We start from the raw sequence: 13,349 nt of genomic DNA, 5'->3' as shown, positions 1-13,349 counted from the left end.
AAATAAGCCATACAGAGAAAGACAGATACCATATGTTTTCACTCTTATGTGGATCCTGAGAAACTTAACAGGAACCCATGGGGGAGGGGAAGGGGGAAAAAAAAAAAGAGAGAGAGAGGTTAGAGTGGGAGAGAGCCAAAGCATAAGAGACTCTTTAAAAATGAGAACAAACTGAGGGTTGATGGGGGGGGGGGAGGGTAGGTGATGGGCATTGAAGAGGGCATCTTTTGGGATGAGCACTGGGTGTTGTATGGAAACCGATTTGACAATAAATTTCATATATTTAAAAAAAAGAATCTGAAAAGAAAGAACTGTGATATGCATTAAAAACTTACATCTTTTTTTAAAAGTTTATTGAGAGAGAGAGAATGAGAGACAGAGAGAGAACAAGAGACACAGAGAGAGAGAGAGAACAAGTGGGGGAAGGGTGGGGAGTGGGGGGGGTGGGCAGAAGATTCAAAGCAGGGTCCATGCTGACAGCAGAGAGTCCAATGTAGGGCTCAAACTCACAAATCATGAGATCCTGACCCAAGCTGAAGTCAGATGCTTAACTGACTGAGCCATTCAGGCACCCCTAAAAACATACAACTTAATAACAACAGTGATATATTTGTAGAGGACTTTGATTTACAAATGGTATAGAGTCAGGCACCTGGGTGGCTCAGTCTGTTGAGCAACCACATCTTGATTTTGGCTCAGGTCATGATCCCAGGGTTGTGAGATAGAGCCCCTTATAGGGCTCCATAGTGAGCTTGAGATTCTCTCTCTCTCTCTCTCTCTCTCTCTCTCCTTCTGCTCCTCCCCCAAGTGCACTCTGTAAAAGTAAAAATAATAATTTTAAAAATGGTGTATCATCTACTTGAATTTATTCAATAAATTCTAGAATACTAGAGGAAGGAGGCACCCTTGAGAGAGATAATTAAGACAAAGTTACTGGGGCACCTGGGTGGCTCAGTCAAGCAGCTGACTTCAGCTCAGGTCAAGATCTCACAGTTCACAGGCTCGAGCCCCATATCGGGCTGGATGGCTTTTGGCTCAGGTCGTGATCTCATGGTTTGTAGGTTTGAGCCCTGTGTGGGGCTCTGCTCTGGTAGTGCAGAATCTGGTTGGGATTCTCTCTCTCCCTCTCTCTCTGCCCCTCCCTCCTCTCCAAAATAAATAAATACACAAACATTAGGGAGGTGCCTGGGTGGTTTGGTCGGGTAAGCATCTGACTTAGGCTCAGATAATGATCTCATGGCTCATGAGTTCGAGCCCTGCCTTCAACTCTGTGCTGATAGCTCAGAGCCTGGAACCCACTTCAGATTCTGTGTCCCCCTCTCTCTATGCCCCTCCCCCACTTGCACTCTGTCTCTCTCTCAAAAATAAATAAATGTTAAAAATAATAAATAAATAAACATTAAAAAACAAGTAAATGACTATAAACATGAGGAGCTTCTAGTCTCAAGGGGATTTGCTGGCTGAAATAGAAGAGTTGCCAAAAGAATTTAAATACTACACAGATGAAAAACTGTAGTGGATTGATTATAAAGACAAACAGATGCTTTTAGGGACATTTTGAGAAAGTCACAATATATGATTATATATTCCCACAAAATTCTCTTTGTAATGTTATTTCAAGAATAAAAATTATATAAAAAAAATTTCAGTTTATTTGTATTTATTTTTTGAGAGACAGACAGCAAGCGAGGGAGGGCAGAGAGACAGGGAGACAGAATCCCAAGCAGGTTTTGTGCTGCCAGCACAGAGCCAGATATGGGGCTCAAACTCACAAACTATAAGATCATGACGTGAGCTGAAGTCAAGAGTCAGAAGCTTAACCAACTGAGCCATCCAAGTGCCCCAGAATAAAAAATGATATAAATGGATTTTTGTTCTCACCAGTACAGCAACTCTTATATTTGCTTGAGTTTACAGACTCTTTTATCTTTTCTCTATAATAATAACAACAGATTTTGTCTTGTTCAGCTAACACTATGCATTGTTGTGAACTACATTCCTAGATGCTCCAGAACCACCCGTTTTGCTGACTCTCCTCCTCTAGAAAGACTCAGAGAGATGTCTTTTCTGTCTGGCTGATGAAGCACCACATTCACCTGCACCTGTTGTGGAAGACCAGCCCCAGGGAGGGATCGACCAAAGCACACAGATCCTGGCTGCACTTGACTTCTATGCTAGGCTTTTCTTACTTAGAGTTTTGTATACAGCATGGCCTCCCCATTTCTTGTAACATCGCTTTCAGGAGTCAAATATTTGGATGAAAAAAAAGGAATAGATGAAAAAATGCTTGGGAATATATGAGGGAAGGAGATGGAAGACAACAAAACAGAAACAGAAAGGAGAGGGGAGAAGAGAAATCTGATTACTTTAAAGTCAGTTAATATAATTACAGCCATAAAGTTGAGCAATACAAGAATATGACAAACTTCAGAACTGATTTTAAAACATGGCAGGGGCAAGGAAAGAAAAGTTGAGAAAGAAGATCACAGGAGCTGTTTTTTTGATGGGAAGAAAATATGTGTGGCCCTAGTTATCTCTGGTTTCATGTGTATATATCACAACAAATCACAAGGGAGAGAGAATATAAACTATTTACTAAGGCTTTTACTAAGAACACCTGGCCTTTCTGATGTAGAAATAGTTCGAAGAAAGAAAGAAAGAAAGAAAGAAAGAAAGAAAGAAAGAAAGAAAGAAAGAAAGAAAGAAAGAAAGAAAAGAAAAGAAAAAATTCAGGAGAAGGGGAAAGATGGGGAAATGGTTACTACTCATCGTTGTGTAAGTGGTTGACGCCCTCTAGTGGCTACATGGATTCCTTGCATGTGGATCCTAAATTGCACTTCTGAAAAAAGACCTTTGGGGAAAAAAAAATAACTGAAATTTTTTAGAGAGGGGGAAAAAAAACTACTCAAGTTTTAGTGTCCTGATATAGAGAGCTTTCTTGCCCCTTGTGTTCTCTGGCAGCAAAGCTAAATTTTTTAGCTTGGGGAAAATACAATATTTGTTTGTAACATAATTATTTAAAAAATAAGCTGTCTTTGGGGGCATCTGGCTGGCTCAGTCAATAGAGTATGCGACTTTTCATCTTGGTGCTGTGAGTTCGAGCCACACGCTGGGTGTAGAGATGACTTGAAAATAAAATTAAAAAAAATAATAAGCTGTCTTTGACAAAATGGCAGTGAAAGAGACAATAGCAATTATTCCATCAAGGAAAGCTTTCTCCTACCCATTTGCCAATATCTTCATCCAACTCTAGAGAATTTGTACAAGGGGATTTAACTCTGCAAATGGCTCAATATGATGCTATTAATTACTATTTACATATTACTGAGTTTACCTGTAAAAACATTACTCAACTAGCATTCTTTTCCTTATAGTTTTTATATGTAAACTCTATCCTTTTATTTATGCTAAGGTAGTTCTTTGCAGAACTTGATATAAATTTTTTGTGTGAATTTGCAGCTTAATCCAGTGTTAAAAATGATATAAAAACCTTCATTTTTATTCTTTGCCATATTTTCAGTGAACAGCAAAGTGTGGTATGTTTGATACAGCTGTAGCAATCATGAGCTAACTATGTCGTAAGTTGGTTGCAAATCTAATTTCTGGCATCATTTGACAGGCAAAGGCAAGCTGTGGTATTGACAAAATTCTTTCATACATAGATTATGCTCTTGGCACTGAAGAAGATGGACCAGATCAGGGAGAGTAAAAAGGAGACCAGTTCTTCTTTTTTTTTTTTTCCCCTGAAGTTTTTATTTAAATTCCAGTTAGTTAACATACAGTATAAATTTAGTTTCAGGTGTACAATTTAGTGATTCATCGTTTACATACAACACCCAGTGCTCATCACAAGTGCCCTTCTTAATCCCCATCACCTATTTAACCCATTCCCCTATCTACCTCCCCTCTGGTAACCATAAGTTTCTTCTCTATAGTTAAGAGTCTGTTTCTTGGTTTGCATATCTCCCCCCTCTCCATTTTCATATTTGTATTTCCATATTTTATAAGATGTATCATTTTCAAGTATATTCTCCTATTCCATAGGTTGCCTTTTAGTTTTGTTGATTGTTTCCTTTGCTGTGCAGAAGTTTTTATTTTGATGAAGTTCCAATAGTTTATTTTTGCTTTTGTTTCCCTTACCTCAGAAGACATATCTAGTAAGAAGTTGCTGCAGCCACAGCCGATGTCAAAGAGGTTACTGCCTGTGTTGTCCTCTAGGATTTTGATGGTTTCCTGTCTCACATTTAGGTCTTTCATCCATTTTGAATTTATTTTTGTGTATGGTGTAAAAAGGTAGTCCAGGTTCATTTTTTTTTTTTCATGTTGCTGTCCAGTTTTCCTAACACCATTTGTTGAAGAAACTGTCTTTTATGCATTGGATATTCTTTCTTGTTTTGTTGAGGATTAATTGACCATATAGTTGTGGATTCATTTCTGGGCTTTCTATTCTGTTCTCTTGATCTATGTGTCTATTTTTGTGCCAATACCATACTGTCTCGATGACTACAGCTTTGTAATATAACCTGAAGCCCAGAACTCTGATGCCTCCAGCTTTGCTTTGCTTTTTCTTTTTTAAATTTTTTTTTTTCAACGTTTATTTATTTTTGGGACAGAGAGAGACAGAGTATGAACCGGGGAGGGGCAGAGAGAGAGGGAGACACAGAATCGGAAACAGGCTCCAGGCTCTGAGCCATCAGCCCAGAGCCTGATGCGGGGCTCGAACTCACGGACCGCGAGATCGTGACCTGGCTGAAGTCGGACACTTAACCGACTGTGCCACCCAGGCGCCCCCATAGCTTTGCTTTTTCAACGTTGCTTTGACTATTCAGGGTCTTTTGTGGTTCCACACAAATTTCAGGGTTATTTGTTTGAGTTCTGTGAAAAATGCTCTTGGTATTTTGATAGGTATTGCATTAAATGTGTAGATTACTTTGGGTAATATAGACATTTTAACAATATTTATTCTTTCAGTCCATGAGCATGGGATATTTTTCCATTTCTTTGTGTCTTCTTTCATAAGTGTTCAATAGTTTTCAGAGTACAGATCTTTTACCTCTTTGGGTAGGTTTATTCCTAGGATCTTATGGGTTTTGGTGTGATTGTAATTGGGGTTGATTCCTTGATTCCTCTTTCTGCTGCTTCATTATTGGTGTATAGAAATGCAACAGATTTCTGTATGTTGATTTTGTATCCTGCAACTTTGCTGAATTATGTATTAGTTCTAGCAATTTTTTGGTGGAGTTTTTCAGATTTTCTATATAGAGTATCATGTCATCTGCAAATAGTGAAAATTTGACTTTGTTCTTGCCAATTTGGATGCCTTTTATTTCTGTGTGTTGTCCAATTGCTGAGGCTAGGACTTCCAGTACTATGTTATGTAAATAACAGTGGTGACAGTGGACATCCCTGTCTTGTACCTGACCACAGAGGAAAAGGTCTCAGTTTTTGGCCAGTGAGGATATTAGGTGTGGGTCTTTCATGTATGGCCTTTATGTATGGCCTGTATGATGTTCCCTCTAAATCTACTTTGATGAGGGTTTTTATCAAGAATGGATGCTGTACTTTGTCAAATGCTTTAAAAAAAATTTTTTTTAAGTTTATTTATTTTGAAAGAGACAGAGACAGCACAAGTGGGGGAGGGCAGAGAGAGAGGGAGACACAGATCCCAAGCAGGCTCTATCCCACAAGCTGTGAGATAGTGACCTGAGCCAAAACCAAGAGTTGGACGCTTAACCAACTGAGCCACTCAGGCACCTCTGTCAAGTGCTTTTTCTGCATCTATTGAGAGGATAATGTGGTTCTTAATCCTTTTTTTTTAATTAATGTGGTATATCATGTTGATTAATTTGTGAATATTGAACTACCCTTGCAGCACAGGAATAAATCCCACTTGATTATGGTTAATGATTCTTTTAATGTTCTGTTGGATTCAATTTGCTAGTATTTTATTGAGAATTTTGCATTCATGTACATCAGGGATGTTGGCCAAATTCCAATGAATTTGGAAGTTTTCCTTCTATTTTTTGGAATAGTTTGAGAAGAATACGTATTAACTCTTTAAATATTTGGTAGAATTCACCTGTGAAGCCATCTGGCCCTGGACTTTTGCTTGTTGGGAGATTACTGATTCAATTTCTTTGCTGGTTATCAGTCTGTTCAAATTCTCTGTTTCTTCCTGTTTCAGTTTTGGTAGTTCATGTTTCTAGGAATTTAACCATTTCTTACAGGTTGTCCAATTTTTTGACATACAGTTTTTCATAATATTAATTTATAATTGTTTGTATTTCTGTGGTGTTAGTTGTTATTTCTCCTCTCTCATTTGTGATTTTATTTATTGGGTCCTTTCTCTTTTCTTTTTGATAAGTCTGTTAGGGGTTTATCAATTTTATTATTTTCAAAGAACCAGTTCCTGATTTCATTGATCTGTTCTATTGTTTTTTTTAGTTTCTATATCAAAATTATTTCTGCTCTAATCTTTATTATTTCCCTTCTTCTGCTGGCTTTAGGCTTTGTTTGTTGTTCTTTTTCTAGCTCCTTTAGGTGTAAGGTTAGGTTGTTTGAGATTTTTCTTGCTTCTTGAGGTATACCTGTATTGCTATATACTTCCCTCTTAGGACCACTTTTGCTGCATCCCAAAGGTTTTGGACAATTGTGGTTTCATTTCCATTTGTTTCCATGTATTTTGAAATTTTTCTTCTTTGAGTTCTTGGTTGACCCGTTAATTGTTTAGTAGCATGTTCTTTAACTCTATGTATTTGTGTGGTCTTTCCAAATTTTTTCATGTAATTGACTTTCAGTTTCATAGCATTGCGGTCATAAAACATGCATGATATGATCTCAATCTTTTTGTACTTGTTGAGGCCTTATTTGTGACCTAGTATGTGATCTGTTCTGGAGAATGTCTCATGTGCACTCAAAAAGAATGTGTATTCTGATGCTTTAGGAGGAAATGTTATGAATATATCTGTTAGGTCCATCTGGTCCAGTGTAACATTCAAAGCCACTGTTTCCTTGTTGATTTTCTGTTCTGATGATCTGTCTATTGATATAAATGGGGTGTTAAAGTCTCCTTCTATTATTGTATTATTACCAATGAGTTCCTTTTTGTTTTTTATTACTTGTTTTTATATATTTGGGGTCTTCCAAGTTGGAAGCATAAATATTTATAATTGTTATATCTCCTTGGATAGTCCCCTTTATTGTGATATAGTGTCTTTCTTCATCTCTTGTTACAGTCTTAGGTTTAAAATCTAGTTTGTCTGATAGAAACATTGCTACTCTGGCTTTCTTTTGTTGTCCATTTGCATGATAAATTTTTCTCCATCCCCTCACTTTCAATCTGTAGGTGTCTTTAGGTCTAAAATGAGTCATTTGTAGGCAGCATATAGATGGGTCTTGTTTTTTGTCCATTATGACACCTTATGTCTTAATTGGAGCATTTAGTCCACTTACATTCAGAGTAATTATTGATAGGTATGTATTTATTGCCATTTTATTTCTTGTTTTGTTGTTGTTTCTAGAGATTTCCTCTGTTCCTTTCTTGTCTTTGTCACTTTTGGTCTTTCCTTTCCCCTTTAATATTTGTTGCAGGTCTGGTTTAGAGGTCATGGACTCTTTTAGTTTTTGTTTGTCTGGGAAACTCTTTATCTCTCCTTCTATTCTGATTGATAGCCTTGCTGGTTACAGTATTCTTGGTTGCAGATTTTTCCATTCAACACTTTGAATATATTATGCCGCTACCTTCTGGCTTGCCAAGTTTCTGTTGAGAGAGTTGCAGCTAGCCTTATGGGTCTTCCCTTGTCTTCACTATATTTTGCAAATTTAAATATAATATGTCTTGCTGTTGGCCTGCATTGGTTGATTTTGATGGGAGTCCTCTGGGCTGAAAGGAGGTCAATTCTGAGGCTGTTTGGGAAGTCCAAGTGAAAGATGATGCAAGCCTTTTAAACTAGGGCAAAGCAGAGATGATGGAAAAGATGGGCTAGATTGAAGATTTTTTTTGAAAGAGAACATGAGAGGGGTAAAGACAGAGGAATTAAGAATAATTGAGATTTCCAGCTTGGGAAAAAGGATGGATGGCAACACCATCCACTAAGAACAGGAATCTAGGAAGAGGACCAGTGTTTTGGGTATGTAGGTAGGTAATAAGCAATAATAAAAAAAATGTTTTGTATATCCAGGTAGAGGTGTCCAGAATACAGATAAAAAATACAAGTCTGGAATTCAAGATTAAGGTTGGCATTTAAGAAATAGATTTGAGAGTTAATGTCTATAAATGAAAAAATAAGAATAGTTGAGGACATCAGGTAAGCGCACCAGAGAGAAAAGAAGAAGTTCAAGAGAAATCACAACAGCTAAGACAGTGAGAGAACCCAAGATAAGAATTATCAGAGAGTTAGGAGGACCTCAGACAGTGGTATTTGAGAAGATCAGAGAGGAGAGACCATGAACCCATGGTAGTGGACAGTGTTAAATGGGACAGAGAAGTCAAGTAGACTGTATTTTAAAAACCAGCCATTGGGCAATGAATTCAACCATTCAAAAACAGGCAAATAAGCATACTGATCAGTGTCATACAAAATAAGCCAAAATGAATCTGAAGAGCTTGTCAAAATTCTTTCATTGAACTAGAATTTAGATATATCAGATATTGTTTTCATGGGCTCATTACAGTAATATATACTTTTCTAGTTACAGAATTTGGTCTGTATTCTCATTGAACAGCTTTTATTTCAACAGGAGGAAATGACTTATTGAGCTCTCTATTCAAGGGAAAATGATGTAAACTAAAAGCTTTCTGTCTTCCTAACTACACAGAGTGACTTGTAAAATGCTGAGGCTATTAACTTCACAAATGAATCACAATATATGAAGATATCCAAACTTAATAGGGTAAGTGGATTGTGGCTAGACTATACAAATATTATTTAGAAATACTTTTAACGTTTATTTATTTTGGGGACAGAGAGAGACAGAGCATGAACAGGGGAGGGGCAGAGAGAGAGGGAGACACAGAATGGGAAACAGGCTCCAGGCTCTGAGCCATCAGCCCAGAGCCTGATGCGGGGCTCGAACTCACGGACCGCGAGATCGTGACCTGGCTGAAGTCGGACGCTTAACCGACTGCGCCACCCAGGCGCCCCTAGAAATACTTTTAAATCACTAAACATTTAGCTGATTTTGGTTATTAAGCTAAAATGTAGATGTCTGGGGCCCCTTAATGCAGCCAGTGCAAATGCGGACTGACTTTGGCCATTTTAAAGTTGTTTCCTCAATAAAGACTGTCAAGCCTGTGCAGGTGGTTGGGGATAGGCCTCACCCGCCCAAGACCAGCTGATTTCATTTGTACCACGCATGTGCTACACAGGTCAGGTTAGCTTAGGGCCTGTGATAGGAAAAGTGTCAGGAGAAGCCTGGTCACAGGAGTGAGCTACTGGGAGTACCTGGCATTTGCCTAATTCCAAGCCCGAATCTATATAATGCACATATTCCCCCTAAAGGCAGAGCTGGAGGAAACTGCCCATGTGGGGCCAGGCCTAATAGCCTGGGTATGCTGCAGTTAGAAACACCTGAGTTCCTTGATTACTAGGCTCCACAGGCTAGCAGGCTTCCACCTGCCCAAGATGGGCTGGAGGGTACATACTGCACATGCGCGAGACGTGCAGCTCAGGGTAGCCAAGAACCTGGAACTGGGCGAGTGTGTGGAGAGGTCAGATTATGACAGTGAGCTGTTGTGGGGGTATGTAATGCATCTACCCAGCCTACACGAATGCAGATATTCCTCTTGAAGTCAAAGCTGGAGGAGACAGGACTGCTTTGTCAGGATGGAGTATCCTTCACTAAGAGACACCTGGGAGCCTTGATTACTGGTAAGCTGGGGACTCCAGGAGGCAGCCAAATAGAGACTGACACCACTGAAAGCTGCCCCCTCAGAAAGACTTTTTTGGGGGGAGTGCTCCCTCCACCCTGGAGGCTATGCATGTGGTTTGGAACCAAACTGAACTCCACCAGCCTGGAGGGCCTGGACTGCCCCTGGAGGGCTGGCTTGTGTACAGGCCAGTAGCCAGGAGCCAGGAACAGGGCAAGTGTCTGGGGAGGCCAAGTCATGGAAGTGGGCTGTTCAGAGCATAAGGCTTCTGCCTAATTCTGAGCCCTAACCTACACCAATTTGCATGTTCCCCCTGAAGGCAGAGCTGGGGAAAAGAGGCACTTCCTTGCCAGAGTTGGGCCCCAGGCAACCTGCTGGAATATCTTCCAATCAGATGCCTGGGAGCCTTGATTGCTAGGGAACCCTCTTCAGGCAGCCAGTCCAAATGAGGACTGTCACCAGTTTAAAGCTGCCACCTCAGAATTTTCAGGGGTAGCATTGCTCTAAGAGTGTATCTATGGAAGTAGTTGGGGGCAGGCCAGTTCGCAGGCTTAGAAGGCCCCGGCTGCCCTAAGTGGGCTGGTGGGTTGCATACTGCATATGTGCAAGGTATGTATATAGCTAGGGCTCTGGAACAGGGCAAATGTTTGGAGAGGACTGGTCATGGGATCAGGCTGGAGGGGGTGCAAGGTATCTGCATAATTCCAAACCCTAAACTACATCAGTGTGCATATTCTCCTTGAAGGTAAGGCTTTAGGAATCTGGACCTTATTGTGGGGACAGGGCCTGGCCATCTGCTGGGTTATATTTTACTGAAAGAAACTTGGGAGCCTTGATTACTGGGAATCCCAGGACCCCATTAGGCAGCCAGCCAAATGGGGACTGACTTATTGCCAGTGTAAAGGTGCCTCCTCAGAAGGATTTTCAGAGGAGGGCTCTGTCCACCAAAAGAGTTTGCAGGTTGTTTGGGACTGACCCCAGCTCAGCGGGCCTGGAGAGCCTTAGCTGTCCTCACTAGGCTGATGGAATTTGTTCTGCGCATTTGCAAGCAGAGTATGTCAGGGTAGCCAGGGCCCTGGAGTAGGAGCCAGCTTGAGAAAGCAGGTTGTGGGGGGTACTAGGCATTCACGTATCTCTAGGTGCTAACCTACACAAATGCACTTATACCTCCTGAAGGCAGAGCTGGAGGAATCTGGATTGCCTTGCTGGGGAGGGTCTTCTCAGGATCCTCCTTGTACCCTCCATAAGAGACACCTGGGAGCCTTGATTTCTGGAAAAGCCCGGGATACCATCAGGCAGCCAGTCCGAATGGGGACTGATAGTCCCAGGTTTAAAATGGAGCCTCACGGGGCGCCTGGGTGGCTTGGTGGGTTAAGCGTCCAACTTCAGCTCAGGTCATGATCTCACGGTCCATGAGTTCAAGCCCCGCGTCGGGCTCTGTGCTGACAGCTCAGAGCCTGGAGCCTATTTCAGATTCTGTGTCTCCCTTTCTCTCTGCCCCTCCCCTGTTCATGCTCTGTCTCTCTCTGTCTCAAAAATAAATAAAAAACGTTAAAAAAAAATTAAAAAAAAAAATGGAGCCTCAGAAATATTTTCAGGGTGTGGTGGGCTCCCTGCACCCCGAAGCCTTTGAGGTGGTTGAGGTCTTGCCAGAGCTCCATGGGCCTGGAGTGCCCCCTGCAGCCCTAGACCAGCTGACAATGTGGCTGCTGCCCACACATTGGCAGCACAGGTCAGGGTAGCCAGAGTCCTAACGCTGGACAGTGTTGCAGGAGGTCAGTTGACAGGAAGAGGCCATTGAGGGTACCTGGCATCTGACTAATTTCAAGTCTTAACCCACACAAATGCACATATTCCCCCTGAAGACACAAATGGAGAAATCCAGACTTCCTTGCCAGGGTGGGTGGCACAGGATGATGGCTGGGGTACCCACCAATACCAGACACGTGGGAATCTTGATGGCTAGAGAAGCCAGGGACTGTCTGTCACCACTTTAAAGCTGTTGCCTCAAGAAGACTTTTGGGGACCAGGCACTCTTCACCCCAGAGCCAGTGCAGGTTTTGGAGACTGGCCTGAGCTCAATAGGCCTGCAGGGTCTTAACAGTCAGAGGCCAGTTGACAGAGTGCAGACTGTGCATGTGCTAGGGGCACAGGTCAGGGGAACCAGAGACCTGAAACAGGGCAGCTGTAGGGAAAGGCCAGGTCACAGAAGCAGGCTACTGGGGGTAGCTGGCACCTGCCTAATTCCGAGTCCTAACCTAAACAAATGTGCATATTCCCCCTAAATCTACTGTGGGCAGGCAAATGACTCTCAGACTGATTTTTGTCTCTGTCAACAATGTATTTAACACTAGTTCACTGCCTGAATTTCACAAGCCAATAATATACAGGATAATGCCTTTTAATTTACCAATAGAGAAATAGCATACTCCAAACCAATCTTAAGTTAATCACACTGTTGTTCCGGTCAAGGGGAGATGAAAGGACTAAATCTCAAATTTAGTTGACTGGTAACTTTATTAGGAGCTGATACTCAGGTGAAACAGTTTAGCCACCTGCCAGCGCAAAAGTCAAAGCCCGGTGTTTCTGGGGTGTGTTGCTAGGGCAGGAGGGCCCTGGTGTTGATGGGCAAGAGCATCTTCTTCAAGGGGCCACGGCCAGTAAAAGAGTTTTCTTTACCCTGGCAGGAGCGAATTGCTCCAAGGTCTTTGGAGAGCTATTGTCTTTTCTTTCTTTCTTTCTTTCTTTCTTTCTTTCTTTCTTTCTTTCTTTCTTTCTTTCTTTCTTTCTTTCTTTCTCTCTTTTGTTTAAGTTTATTTCTTTATTTGAGAGAGACAGAGACAGTGCAGGTGGGGCAGGGGGAGAGGATGTGGGGCTCAAACCCATGAAACCATGAAATCATGACCTGAGCTGAAACCAAGAGTCAGATGCTTAACTGACAGTAACAAACTGAGCCACAAAGGTGCCCCTGGAGAGCTATTTTGGATTAGCAAAGAGTAGCCTTGTCTAGACCAAACACGCTTGGGTGGTAATCACAGAATCTCTTTATTCATAGTCAAAATGTCCCCTTGCTATATGGTTGCTCCTTCATATGTGTGTATTGATAAACCCCCAGAAGGGCCCCTTAGACACTAAGCCAGTAAGTTCTCGTGGGTGTGTACAGATAAGATGATGACATCCTGATACAACTTAATTCTTATATGAAAACTTAATTCTTATATGAAAATTCTTTACTACTAAAAAAAAAACAACAACTGTTTTTGTCTTGGCTATAAGCAAGTGGATTTGAAAGCATATCAAACCAAAACAAAATAATCCAACCTGTGATTTCAAATCACTCACACACTAATTAATACTAAGGGCCTAATGCTCTGTACAAACCTAAGTTCACAAAAATGTCAAAGCACCCTGTGATTCTACATCACTTACAGTCTTAATCATAACTATCATATTTTACAAATATTTTTCCTTTGCACATTCT

This window comes from Leopardus geoffroyi, chromosome C1 (assembly GCF_018350155.1).
Source record: "Leopardus geoffroyi isolate Oge1 chromosome C1, O.geoffroyi_Oge1_pat1.0, whole genome shotgun sequence".
Lineage (NCBI taxonomy): Eukaryota > Metazoa > Chordata > Mammalia > Carnivora > Felidae > Leopardus > Leopardus geoffroyi.
Note: the sequence above shows the minus strand (reverse complement) of the source record.